Raw genomic sequence first — 14,529 nt, 5'->3', positions numbered from 1 at the left:
TGTGTCTGTCTGTCTGTCTGTCTGTCCGTCTCCTCTCGGTCTGTCTGTCTGTCTGTCTGTCTGTTCATCTGTCCATCTGTCAGTCTGTCTGTGTCCCTGTCTGTCTGTCTGTCTCTGGGTCTGTCTGTCCATCTGTCCATCTGTCCGTCAGTCAGTCTGTCTGTGTCGGTCTGTCTCTCTCTGGGTCTGTCTGTGTGTCCATCTCCTCTTGGTCTGTCTATGTCTGTCTGCCTGCCTCTCGGTCTGTCTGTCTCCTCTCTGTCCATCTGTCTTCCTTTTTGTCTGTCTGTCCGTCTGCATCTCAGTCTGTCTGTCTGTGTCTCTGTCCATCTGCTTCTGTCGGTCTGTCGATCTCCTCTCAGTCTGTCTGTCTGTCTGTCTCCTCGCAGTCTGTCTGTCTTCCTCTTGGTCTGTCTGTCCACCTAGATGTCCATCTGCTTCTCTTGTCTGTCTGTCCATGCGGTCTTGGTCATCCGTCCATCTCTTGTCTGTCTATCTGTCCCTCAGTCTCTGCATCTGTCTGTCTCTATCTGTCTGCAGGTCAGTCTGTGTCTGGGCCCCTGCCTGTCCGTGTGTCTGTCCGTGTGTGTGTGTCCATGTTTCTGTCTGTCCATCTCCTCTCTGTCTGTCTCATTGTCTGTCTGTCTGTCCATCTGTCTCTGGCTCTGTCTGTCTATCTGTCCATGTGTCATCCTCTTGGTCTGTCTGTCTGTCTGTCCGTCTGCCTCTCAGTCTCTCTGTCTGGGTCTGTCTGTCCTGTGTCTGTCTGTCTGTCTCCTCTCTGTCCATCTGTCTTCCTCTCTGTCTGTCTGCCTCTTGGTCTGTCTGTCCACCTGGCTGTCCATCTGCTTCTTCTGTCTGTCCATCTGTCTGTCCTGTCTTGATCATCTGTCCATCCCTTGTCTGTCTGTCTGTCCGTGTGTCATCCTCTCGGTCTGTCTGTTCGTTTCTGTGTCTATCTGTCTCCCCATCCATACGTCTGTCCCCAACAACTGTCCTCTTCCCCCCTCAGGCCAGGCCGACTTTGACCTCGCCGACGCCCTGGGTGACACCGGTGAGTCCTGACCTCTCACCTTCCCCCCCCCCCATGGCTTCACCCTGGCCGCTAGGCCTCACGTGGGGCCTTGATCCAGCTGTGGGCCTGAATCCCATGTGACCCTTTGCGACCCCCTGAGACCTTGGGATCAGGGGTTGGGGGGGTCAGGGGAGGTCAGGGGTCACCACCCTCTCTCTCTTCGCCTGCAGATCCCGAAGCCCATCTCGGATGAGTGGGGTCCTCCCACACACACAGCAGGCCCACCCAGGGTGGGGAAACTGAGGCACGGCCCACTCCTGACACACAGGGCTGTGCCCACAGCTGCCTGACCCGCCCAGGCCGTGACCCCCGGGTCGGGATGGAAGTGAGCGGGGTCAGGGGGTTCAGGGGGAGTCAGGAGTCAGGGGAAGGAGGGGGATAAGGGGAGGGGGGAGGCCGGCCTCCATCCTCCCTCGCTCTCTCTCTTCCCGCAGACATCTACCTACCGACGCCGGCCTCCACCCCAGCCCCAACCCCCGCCAGGCACAGGAGGTGAGGACATGGAAGGGGGGAGGCCCGGATATGGAGGCTGGGGAAGGACAGGCCTGGATGTAGAAGCCTGGATGTAGGGAACCCAGTGTGGAGGCCCGAATTTACGGACCCGGATGTAGGGACCCAGACATGGGAATCTGGATGTAGGGACCCGGATGTGGAAGCCTGGATGTAGAGACCCAGATGTGGAGACCCCAGTGTGGAGATCTGGATGTAGAGACCCAGATGTGGAGACCCCAGTGTGGAGACCCGGATGTAGAGACCCGGATGTGGAGACCCCATTGTGGAGACCCGGATGTAGAGACCCGGATGTGGAGACCCCAGTGTGGATTCCTGGATGTAGAGACCCGGATGTAGGGACCCAGAAATGGGATCACGGATGTAGGGACCTGGATGTGGGTACCCCGATATAGGGACCCAGATGTAAGGACCCGGATGTGGAGGCCGAGCTCCCAGGGCTGTGTCTCTCCTCCCCATCCACCCCAGGTGCTGGCGACGAACACGTGATCCACGGAGACCCTCCAGGGTAAGTCCCGCCCCCTCGGCCGCCCCACTTCCGGTCGCCTCCTGATCTGGGCCCAGGCGTGTATTGGGACTTCCGGTCTGCATGAGAACTTCCGCTCCTGACAGTATGTAAACTTCTGGTCCAGGGTATCGGAACTTCCGGTCCTGATTGGGAACTTCCGGTCCCTAGTATATAACAACTTCCGGTCCCGACTGAGGACTTCCGGTCCCTAGTGTATATGAACTTCCGGTCCTGACTATGGGGACTTCCGGTCCTTAGTGTATAAGAACTTCCAGTCTTCACTGTGGAGACTTCCGGTCCCTAGTACATAACAACTTCTGGTCTTGACTATGGGGACTTCCGGTCCAGGTGTACAGGAACTTCTGGTCCTGATTGGAAGGGCACTTCCGGTCCCTAGTGTAGAGGAACTTCCCGTATCTAGTGTATAAGATCTTCTGGTATTGACTATGGGGACTTCCGGTTTTGACTGTGGAGATTTCTGGTCCCTAGTATATAGGAACTTCTGGTCCTGACTGGGGACTTCGGGGCCCTAGTATATAGAAACTTCTGATCCTGATGGGAAGGGCACTTCCGGTCCTGATTGGAAGGGCATTTCCGGTCCCTAGTGTGTAGGAACTTCTGGTATTGACTGTGGAGACTTCCAGTCCCTAGTATATAACAACTTCTGGTCTTGACTATGGGGATTTCCGGTCCCTAGTATACAAGAACTTCTGGTCTTGACTATGGAGACTTCCAGTCCCTAGTACACAAGAACTTCCGGTCTTGACTAGGGGCACTTCCTGTCCCTGTTCATGGACAGTTCCTGTCACGGCTGTGATAGCACTTCCGGTCAGGCACCCTTGTCCCGCCCCCTTCGCCTTGGCTCGCTTCCTGTTTCCGGACACTTCCCGACCGGAAGCTGCAGGGGGACGCCCCACCCCCTTCCTGGGTGTGTTCTCCCCCCCATTTCCGGTTCCGCCCCCTCCAGGCAGCACGCTGGCCCGAGTCGTGTCCCCTGTCGTGTCCGTGGTGGTCGTGGCCCTGGTGGGCACCGCCATCACCTACTTCTAATCTGGATGTCGCAGACGCTGCTTCCGGGCTGCGGGCCAGGATGCAGGTGGGAACTGCCCCCTCCCAGGATGAGGGGGGGCACGGGGCAAAGCCTCCCATGATCCCCCGCGGGCGCTGTAGCCTGTGCCTCCCTTCCCCCCCAGGCCCCGCCCCGGTGTGAGGCTGGATTCGAACCCGGGGCCTCCAGCAGCAGGCGGAAGCGTAAGAAGGAGCCTGAGGGGGAGGGACGAATAAAATCAACGTAAAGTACACATGCGCACTGTCAGGCCTGTCTGCCCCGCCCATCTTTCCATGGCGCATGCGCAGGCTCCGCCTCTTTGGAACCACTTCCCGCACATGCGCGTTGCATGTGCCCAGGCAGCGTTTCCCTTCCCCTCTGGTGCCTACTCAGTGTGGAGATAGGTGCAGGGTGGGACAGGATGGTGATGGACAGCTAGAGTGTCCAGTCAGTCACTTGTGGGCGGGGCTTTGGCTTGACAGGACCTAAGACGGAGTAGGAGGAGGGGCCTGGAGGTAAATGACACCCTGCGTGGCCATCTAATTGCAAGGGGCGTGGCCTGAAGTCGACAGGACACTTGATAATAAAAGGGGGCGTGGCCTGAAGGTGACAGACAGGACACATGATTATACAACAAGGGGGCGTGGTCTGAAGGTGACAGACAGGACAAATGTCCACACAACAGCCAGGGGGCGGGACCTGGAGGAGACAGACAGCCCCTGTGGCCTTTCAACAGCCATTGGACAGGGCCTGGAGGTGACAGAGAGCCTCTATGGCCTTCCAACAGCCAGAGGGTGGGACCTGGAAGAGACAGACAGCCCCTGTGGCCTTCCAACAGCCAGGAGGCGGGACCTGGAAGTGAAGGACAGCCCGTGAGCCCATACATTCACTAGTGGGTGGGACCTCTGGGTGATGGGCACCCACAGCGTTCATAGAGCTAGCCACGAAGAGGCGTGGCTTCACACATATCGACTCTCCAGCTATTGGCTTGGCAGGGGGCGGGACCCAGGGATGATGGACAGCATACCCTGCCTTTCAATATCACCCAAGGAAGAGGCGGGACTGGACCCCCAGCTTCCCTGGGCGGGGCCAAAGGATGGAGAGACAGGCGTGTCAGCCAATCAGAGCAGGGGACGTGGCTGGAGGAGTCCCCGGGGAAGCCAATGGGTCCCTCCCTCCAGAGAAGACCCAGATGTCGTGCAGGTGCAATGCATCCTAGGCCTAGGGAGACACAGACCTCCGACCTCGACTTATCCTACCACCATAAGGAGCTATAGGCCCATCTGGGTCAATCCCTGGAGAGGTCATTGGGGTCCCCTGGGACAGGCACAGAAGGGGAAGAGGTCGCAGGCCTGGTCATCCACCCATCCATCCACCCAACTACCGCCCCCCCTTAGAGTGGTCCAACATCCGGGTACCCCACGTCTCCAATCCCGCTGGGCCAATCTGAATCTGAGTTCAGGTAATTAGGGGCAGGACTGTCGTGTGAGGTCCAATCAGCAGCGAGTTGGATTTGTGGGGGGGCTAAAGGGCGTGTCTTACAGCTGGACAAATGACAAGTGAATTAGGAAAGTGAGGGCGGGGCTTTCATGGAATAGGCCAATCAGGTGTGAATCTAGGTGGTGGGATGTCTTGGAGGAGGGCGAGACCAAGCCTGTATCCTAGCAACCCACCGGAAATGGTCTGAAATGGAAGGCGGGAATAGTCCAATATCCTAGCAACCACTGGAAATGGCCTGAAATGGAAGGCGGGACTAGTCCAATACCCTAGCAACCACCAGAAATGACCTGAAATGGAAGGTGGGACCAGCCCTGTATTCTAGCAACGACCGGAAATGGTCTTAAATGGAAGGCGGAACCAGTCCTATACCCTAGCAATGACCAGAAGTGGCCTGAAATGGAAGGTGGGACTAGTCCTATACCCTAGCAACGACCAGAAGTGGCCTGAAATGGAAGGCGGGACCAGCCCTGTATCCTAGCATCAACCGGAAATGACATGAAATGGAAGGCAGGGCCAGTGCCCGGCTTCTGACCCCGGTGACCCCTGACCCTGCTGTGCGGTGCCGTGCTCACGAGGTTTTATTGTGTGAGAAGTTAGAGGACATAGGCCCGGATGTGAGAGGGCCCCAGATGGGAGGATGGGGAAAGGCCCCAGATGGGAGGCCCAAGGTGGAGGTCCGGGATGAGAGGCTCAGGATGTGAGAGTCCCCGGATGTGGGAATCCCTGGGTCTGAGAATCCCCAGATGTGAGACTCTCTGAATGTGAAAATCCCCGGATGTAAAAGTTCCCCAGATGTGAGAATCCCCGCATGTGAGAGTCTCTGGATGTAAAAGTCCCTGGATATGACAATCCCTGTATGTAGGAATCTCTAGATGTGGGAATCCCCGGATGTGAGAATCCCCGGCTGTGGGAATCCCCAGATATGAGAATCCCTGGATGCGAGTATCCCCAGATGTGGGAATCCCTGGATGTGAGAGTCTCTGGATGTGAGATTTCCCCAGATGTGGGAATTCCCTGGTCTGAGAATCCCCGGATGTGGGAATCCCCGGATATGAGAATACCCGGATGTGGGAATCTCTGGATGTGAGAATTTCCGGATGTGAGAGTCTCTGGATGTGAGAATCCTCGAATGTAAAAGTCCCAGGATGTGAGGGTCTCTGGTTGTGAGAATCCCAGGGTGTAAAAGTCCCCGGATGTGGGATTCCCCGGATTTGTAAATACATCCCCGGGAATCCCCGGATGTGTCACCAGAAGTGAGAATCCCCGGATGTGAGAATCCCCGGATGTAGGAATCCCCAGATGTGAGAATCCCCGGATGTAGGAATCCCTGGATGTGAGAGTCTGTATGTGGGAATCCCCAGATGTGGGAATCTCTGTATTTGAGTATACCCGGATGTTTAATACCCGGATGTGAGCCCCCGGATGTGAGAGGCGCAAGCCAGGATCTGCCATAGCCCTGGGGAAGTTGGGGGTTGGGGGTCGGGTCGGGGTCAGAGGTCGGGGATCAGGTGGTCGCAGGCACAGAGCGGTCCGGGCGAGCAGCAGGGCTGCAGGCGCGGGCTCCAGGTGTTGTGTGCAGGGGCGAGGGGCAGGGCCACGAGGGGGTGGCGCGTGCGCAGCATCCCGGCCACTGCGGCCCCCTGCGCGTCGCCATCGGGCCCTGAAGCGGGCGGGTCTCCCCCGGGTCTGCCGTCAGGTCAAAGAGCAGTGGCCGCAGGTGGCGGGTCATTCGCCGCTCTGAGCAGGCGCAGGCAGGGAAACCGAGGCAGGCACCCGAGCATGGCGAGTCAAAGCGTGGAGTGGCGAAGTGCAGCTTCCACACCGTGCGGCCTGCGGGGGGTGTGGGGAGAAAGGAGTAACATCCAGGGCCTCACATCCGGGGATTCCCATCCGGGAATTCACATCCAGGACATCACATCCAGGGATTCACATCCGGGCATTCACATGCAAGACCTTACATCCGGGGATTCCCATCCAGGACTTCACATCTGGGTATTCACATCCGGGGATTCCCATCTAGGACCTCACATCTGGGAATTCACATCCGGGACCTCACATCCAGAACCTTACATCCAGGGCTTCACATCTGGGGATTCACATCTGGGCTTCACATCCGGGGATTCACACGTGGGACCTCACATCCGGGGACTCACATCCATGGCCTCACATCCGGGGATTCTCATCTGGGACCTCACATCCAGGGATTCCCATTTGGGACCTCACATCCGGGGCCTCACATCTGGGGATTCCCATCCGAGGCCTCACATCCGGGATCTCACATCCGGGGCCTCACATCCAGGGATTCTCATCTGGGACCTCACATCCGGGAATTCCCATCGGGGACTTCACATCCGGGACCTTACATCCGGGGATTCCCATCTCATGCCTTCCATCCAGGTCCTCACATCCCAGGATTCCCACATCCGGGGATTCCCACATCCGGGTCTCCCACCCCCAGGCCTTGCATCCGAGTCCCTGCACGCATGCATGCAGCTCCCTCCCCCGCCCCGGGGCCAAGAGGAGGTCGAGGCACTCACTTGGGTGGTTGAACCAGCGCACGGCGTGCAGCCGGGCCTCGCAGTAGTGCAGCAGGAAGTCGTGGCCTGCGGCCTGCGCCGTCCCCAGCAGCGCGGGCATCAGGTCCCGGCCTTCCACCTCCCTGCGGGACCTGGATGTGCAGGCTTCTGAGCGCTCAGAGACCCAGATGTGCAGGCCAGAGCCCCCAGAGACCCGGATGTGCAGGCCAGAGATCCCAGAGACCTGGATGTCAAGGCTTGAGCCTTTAGAGACCCGGATGTGCAGGCTTCTGAGCGCTCAGAGGCCCAGATGTGCAGGCCAGAAATCCCAGAGACCCGGATGTCGAGGTTTCTGAGCCCCCAGAGACCCGGATGTGCAGGCTTCAGATCCCAGAGACCCAGATGTGCAGGCTTCTGAGCCCTCAGAGACCCAGATGTGCAGGCCTGAGCCCTCAGAGACCCGGATGTCCAGGCCTGAGACCTGGGCCTAGGTACTCAGAGATCTGGATGTGCAGCCCTGATGCCTTAGAGACCCGGATATGAAGGCCTGCGTCCTCAGAGACCCAGATGTCCAGGCTTCTGAGTGCTCAGAGGCTCAGATTTGCAGGCCTGAGCCCTTAGTTACCCGGATGTAAAGGCTTCTGAGCCCCCAGAGACCCGGATGTCAAGGCCTGAGCCCTGGGTCTTGGGTCTCAGAGACCCGGACGTGCAGGCTCCTGAGCCCCCAGAGACCCGGATGTGCAGGTCTGAGCCCTCAGAGACCCGGATGTGCAGGCTTCTGAGCAACCAGAGACCCGGATGTGCAGGCCTCAGCCTCCCCCCCTCGGGATCCCCGAGGCCCCGGATGACCCCCCTTCTCCTCCACCCCGTGGGGACCCAGGCCGGTGAACTCCTACCTGTCCGCCAGAACCCAGGCCCCGGCCAGGCGCACCACGGTGGGGAACAGGTCCATGAGGCTGGTGGGCTCAGGGACCAGGCGCCCTGCGGGCAGCATTCCGGGCCAGCGCACCAGCCCAGGGACCCGGATGCCGCCCTCCCAGCCGCCCATGCCTTTGCCACCTGCAAGGGGGGGGCGAAGGGCAAAGGTCAAGAGGCGGGGTCGGGCCTCGTGGGAGGCCCCGCCCACCCTGCCTCAGTTTTCCCCTCACCTCGGTGCACGCCGTTGGAACCCCCGAGGTGGGCGCCCCCAGCCCGGGCCTCCAGCGAGGCACCGTGGTCCGACGTGAAGTAGACGAGGGTATGGCTCCCCAGCCCCGCGCCGTCCAGCGCTGCCAGCAGTCGCCCTGCGGGGGGGGGGGGAATGGGTCCGTGCCTCAGTTTACCCCCAGCATCCACCGTGCCTCGGTTTGCCCCCAACAGGCACCGTGCCTCAGTTTACCCAACATGCATTGTGACTCAGTTTACAAATTTCCATCGTGCTTCAGTTTATCCCCAATGCCCAGTGACTCAGTTTACCCAACAGGCACCGTGCCTCAGTTTACCCTCAACGCTCACCGGGCCTCAGTTTACCCCCAACATGCACTGTGCCTCAGTTTACCCAAATGCACTTTGCCTCAGTTTACCCAAGTGCACCGTGCCTCAGTTTACCCTAAACATGCACCGTGCCTCAGTTTACCCCTATATTTGGGCCTCAGTTTACCCAAGTGCACCATGCCTAAGTTTACCCAAATGCACCATGCCTCAGTTTACCCCAACCCGCTGACCCCGTCCCCGTGCCTCAGTTTACCCAACATGCCTAGTGACTCAGTTTACCCAACATACACCATGCCTCAGTTTACCCAACATGCCCAGTGACTCAGTTTACCCAAATACACCGTGCCTCAGTTTACCCCAATACCCAGTGACTCAGTTTACCCAACATGCACCGTGCCTCAGTTTACCCCTATACGCGGGCCTCAGTTTACCCACATCCACCATACCTCAGTTTACCCAAATGCACCGTGCCTCAGTTCACCCTGAACATGCACCGTGCTTCAGTTTACCCAACATGCACCGTGCCTCAGTTTACCCAAGTGCACCGTGCCTCAGTTTACCCCCAACATGCCCAGTGACTCAGTTTACCCAAATGCACCGTGCCTCAGTTTACCCAAACCCCATGCTTCAGTTTTTCCCCAACACACTGACCCCGTCCCCGTGCCTCAGTTTACCCAAATGCACCGTGCCTCAGTGTACCCCAACCCATTGACCTCGTTCCCATGCCTCAGTTTCCCCCATTCCGCTCACCCCATCTCTGTGCCTCAGTTTCCCCCAACCCACTCACCCCACCCCCGTGCCTCAGTTTCCCTATCCCACTCACCCCACCCCCGTGCCTCAGTTTCCCCCATCCCAAGCACCATGCCTCAGTTCCTGCCCCCCCGCACTCACCCACCATCCAGTCGAGCTCCTCCACGTTGTTGCCGTAGGCGCCGTGCGCGCTGCGGCCCCGGAAGGCAGGTGAGGTGACCAGTGGGACGTGGACATGGAGGAAGGAGACGAGGAGGAGGAAGGGGCAGGCCTGGTGCCTGCGGACCCACGTCACACCCCGCCCCCATCATCAATAACCTCACCAATAACCGACCTGATTGATCCTGATCTGATCGATAATACCAATAATCGATGGTGATGTGATCGATAATACCAATAATCAATAGTGATCTGATCGATAATACCAATAATCAATAGTGATCTGATCAAAAATACCAATAATCGATCGTGATCCGATCAGTTATTACCAATAATCAAACATCTGATTGATATGACCAATAATAGAACATGAGCTGATCAGATATTACTAATAATCGAACAGGATCTGATCAATAATACCAATATTCGATTGTGATGTGATCGATAATACCAATAATCGAACATCATCTGATCGATAATACCAATAATTGAACATGAGCTGATCAGTTATTACCAATAATCAAACATCATCTGATCAGTTATTACCAATAATCGATCATGATCTGATCAATACTACCAATAATCGATCATGGTCTGATCTGAGGTCTACCAGATGTCTCTACAGATCTACTAGATGGAACATCCAGGGACCTGAGGTCTACCAGATGTCTATAGAGATCCATTGATGGAACATCCAGGGATTTGGGGTTGACAGTTGACTATAGAGATCTACTGGATATACATCTGGGCACCTGAGGTCTACCAGTTGACTATAGAGATCTAGTAGATGTACATCCGGGGATCTGAGGTCTACCATATGTCTATAGAGATCTACTGATGGAACATCCGGGGATTTGAGATTGACCAGTTGACTATAGAGATCTCCTGGATGTACATCCGGGGATCTGAGGTCTACCAGATGCCTATAGAGATCTAGTGGAACATTCGGGGATTTGAGGTTGACAGTTGACTATAGAGATCTACTGGATGTACATCCGGGGATCTAAGGTCTACCAGTTGACTATAGAGATCTAGTAGATGGCATCTGTCCCCCTCCCCGACCCCAGGCTGACCTGTGGATGAAGGCCTCAGCCTCCCACAAGAAGAGCCCCGCGCTGGCCTCAAACCTCAGAGGCTGCTGGACGACCTGGTGATCCCTCATCAGGAAGCAGTCGGCATGGACGATGAAGACACCCAGGAGGCGGGAGGTGCAGGCCAGGAGCAAGGCCCCACATCCGGGGCCCAGCACCCAGGGCACCCAGCGCAGGCCCAGCAGGCCCGTGAGCTTCCCAGCGGTCAGGCAGAGCAGGGAAAGCAGCAGCAGCTGTGCCCCCAGGTCCAGGGGCCCTTGAAGACGTGCTCGCTTCTCCGAGGGCTCCGCTTGCAGGCAGTCCCCCATCAGGGTGAAGGGGACCCGAAGAAGGAGTCAAACCCGTGGTTCAGGGGGTGGTGGCAGTGGTCAGTGGGGGACTCACAGTTGAGGCCCAGGTGCCATTTGCCTGGAGGGGAAGAGATGGATGGATGAGTGAATGGATGAGTGGATGGGTGCATGGATGGGTGGATGGATGGGTGGATGGATGGGTGGGTGGATGGTTGGGTGGGTGGATGGATGGATGGATGGATAGGTGGATGGATGGATGGATGGATGGATGGATGGGTGGGTGGATGGATGGATGGATGGATGGGTGGATGGATGGATGGATGGGTGGGTGGATGGATGGATGGGTGGGTGGATGGGTGGATGGATGGATGGATGGGTGGGTGGATGGATGGATGGATGGATGGGTGGATGGATGGGTGGGTGGGTGGATGAATGGATGGGTGGATGGATGGGTGGGTGAATGGATGAATGGATGGAGGTGGATGGATGGATGGCTGGGTGGATGGATGATGGATGGATGAATAGATGGATGGGTGGATGGATGGATGGATGAGTGGATGGATGGATGGATGGGTGATTGGATGGGGGATGGGTGGATGGATGGATGGGTGGATGGATGACTTCTCTCTTACCTATGAGGTCGGTGGCGTATCCCTGCTCCTGCAGGATCTTGGCGAAGGTGATCTCGGAGGTGGGCAGCCCGCCCGACACGGCTGCCCACTGCAGCACGCGTGCCCCGTTGGTGGTCACCATGCCTTCCAAGAGAGAGGAGAAGGACCCTAGGTCAGTGATGATGGCGTCCTGGGTCAGGAGGGGGCATCTAACACCTTCAGGGGGAAGGCCTGCTGTGTCTGGGATAGCCTGGGACCTGTGCACCCGGGGTGGAAAGGACCCCAGCCCTGGGAGCCCCCGGGGGAAACCAATATGGCATCACTTCCGGTTTCCTGGCGTTTCAGGGGGGAAGTCCCAGAGTCTCAGGAATTTGAACCTGAGATCCTCAGAGTAGTCCTCCCCTCCCTCTGGTGGACATCAGTGCCCTCGATGTTGAGCCTCAGTTCCCTGGATGTTGGACCTCAGGTCTCCGGATGTTTGATGTTAGTATCCCGGATGTTGGCCCTCAGATCCCCGGATGATGGAGTTCAGTGCGCTGTATGGTGGATATCAGGACCCCAGATGTTGGACTTCAGTTACCCGGATGTTGTAGCTCAGTTCCCTGGATGTTGGGTCTTACAACCCCGGATAGTGGAGCTCAGATTCAGGTATGTTGGCCCTCAGATCCCCAGATGTTGGAGCTCTGTTCCCCGGCTGTTGGGGCTCAGGTTCCCGGATGTTGGATCTTAGTACCCCGGATGGTGGATGTCAGGTCCTCGGATGTTGGAGTTCAGTTCCCAGAATGTTAGGCCTCAGATCCCAGGATGTTGGATCTTAGTACAATGGATGTTAGAGATAAGGTCCCCGGATGTTAGAGTTCAGTGCCCCGGATGTTTGTGCTTAGATCCCCGGATGTTGGATCTTAGTAACCCGGATATCAGAGATGAAGTCCCTGGATGTTAGAGCTCAGTGCCCCGGATGTTGGTGCTCAGTTCCCCGGATGTTGGGCTTTAGATCCCCGGATGTTGGGTCTCAGATCCCCAGATGTTGAATATCAGGTCCACGGATGTTGGATCTTAGTATCCCGGATGTTGTCTCTCAGATCCCTGGATGTCCTGCCCCCACCTCCCTCCCACCGCCCCCTCCGTTCCCCAGATGTCCCACTCCCCCATACCAACCCAGGCACACAGGGTAGTGTCCCGTCAGGAAGGCCGCACGGCTCGGGCTGCAGACAGACGCTGCCGCCAGGTGCTGGGTCAGCCGCACGCCGTCCCGGGCCAGGCCGTCCAGGTGTGGGGTGCTGTGGGGGGAGAGGGAAACTGAGTCACAGCCAAGAACATACGGGGACCTGAGGTCCAACATCCGGGGATCTAAGATCCAACATCTGGGGCCCTGAGATCCCACATCCAGGGTACTAAGATCTATATCTGTGGACTGGGCTCCTACATCCAGGGATCTAAGGCCCAACATCCGGGGACCTGAGGGCCTACATCCGGGCAACTAAGATCCACTCTGGGACCTGAGCTCAAACATCCGGGTACCTGGTCTCCAACATCTGGGACACAAAGATCCAACATCCAGGCATCTGATATCCAACATCCGGGTGCCTGATCTCCAACATCTGGGGTACTAATATCTAACATCCGGGAACCTGATTTCCCACATCTGGGGTATACTAAGATTTAATCTCCGAGGACCTGATCTCCAACATCCGGGGCACTAACATCCCACATCCGGGGATCTGATATCCAACATCCGGGGACCTGATCTTCAACATCCAGGGAACTGAGATCTAACATCCTGGGAATTGAACTCCAACATCCGGGGACCTAACATCCAACATCCGGGGACCTGAGGTCCACTAGATGTCTATACAGTTCTCCTGGTGGAACATCCGGGGAACTGAGCTCTAACATCCGGGGTACTAACATGTAACATCCGGGGACCTGATATCCAACATCCGGGGCAGTAAGATTCAACATCCGGGGACCTGATCTCCAACATCCGGGGACCTGATCTCCAACATCTGAGGACCTGACATCTAACATCCGGGGACCTGATCTCCAACATCCGGAGCATTAATATCTAACATCCAGGAACCTGATTTCCCACATCCGGGGCATTAAGATCTAACATCCGTGGACCTGTCCTCCAACATCCAGGGCACTAACATCCCACATCCGAGGATCTGATATCCAACATCCGGGGCAGTAAGATTCAACATCCGGGGACCTGATCTCCAACATCCGGGGACCTGACATCTAACATCCGGGGACCTGATCTCCAACATCCGGAGCATTAACATCTAACATCCGGGAACCTGATTTCCCACATCCGGGGCATTAAGATCTAACATCCGTGGACCTGTCCTCCAACATCCAGGGCACTAACATCCCACATCCGAGGATCTGATATCCAACATCCGGGGTACTAACATCTAACATCCGGGGACCTGATATCCAACATCCAGGACACTAAGATCTAACGTGCAGGCAACTGGGCTCCTACATCCGGAGGAATAAGATCCAACATCTGGGGCACTGAGCTACAACATCCAGGGTACTAATATCTAACATCCGGGGACCTGAGCTCCCACATTCGGGGCACTAACCTCCAACATCTGGGGACCTGATCTCCTACATCCGGGGCACTGAAGTCCAATATCTGGGGACATGATCTCCCACATCCGGGGTACTAAGATTTAACATCCAGGGACCTGATATCCAACAGCCGGGGCACTAACATCCAACATCCGGGGACCTAGTCTCCAACATCCGGGGTACTAACATCCAACATCCAGGGAACTGAAATCCAACATCCGGGAACCTGATTTCCCACATCCGGGGTATTAAGATTTAACATCCGGGGACCTGATATCCAACATCCGGGGCATTAAGATCCAACATCCGGGGACCTGGTCTCCAACATCCGGGGACCTGGTCTTCAAATCCGGGGTACTAACATGTAACATCCGGGGACCTGATATCCAACATCCGGGGCACTAAGATCCAACATCCC

At 56.9% G+C, this 14,529-nt stretch overlaps 1 pseudogene; it reads right to left on the bottom strand.

The window, feature by feature from the left end:
• Window positions 1-6,145: 6,145 nt before the first annotated feature.
• LOC122103055 lies at window positions 6,146-13,132 on the bottom strand (annotated as a pseudogene).
• Between the last annotated feature and the right edge of the window lie 1,397 nt (window positions 13,133-14,529).

This window comes from Dipodomys spectabilis, unplaced genomic scaffold, assembly GCF_019054845.1.
Source record: "Dipodomys spectabilis isolate Male_0828 unplaced genomic scaffold, ASM1905484v1 ptg001493l, whole genome shotgun sequence".
Taxonomy (NCBI): Eukaryota; Metazoa; Chordata; class Mammalia; order Rodentia; family Heteromyidae; genus Dipodomys; species Dipodomys spectabilis.
The sequence above is the reverse complement of the archived record's forward strand: the minus strand, read 5'-3'. Positions and strand labels throughout refer to the sequence as shown.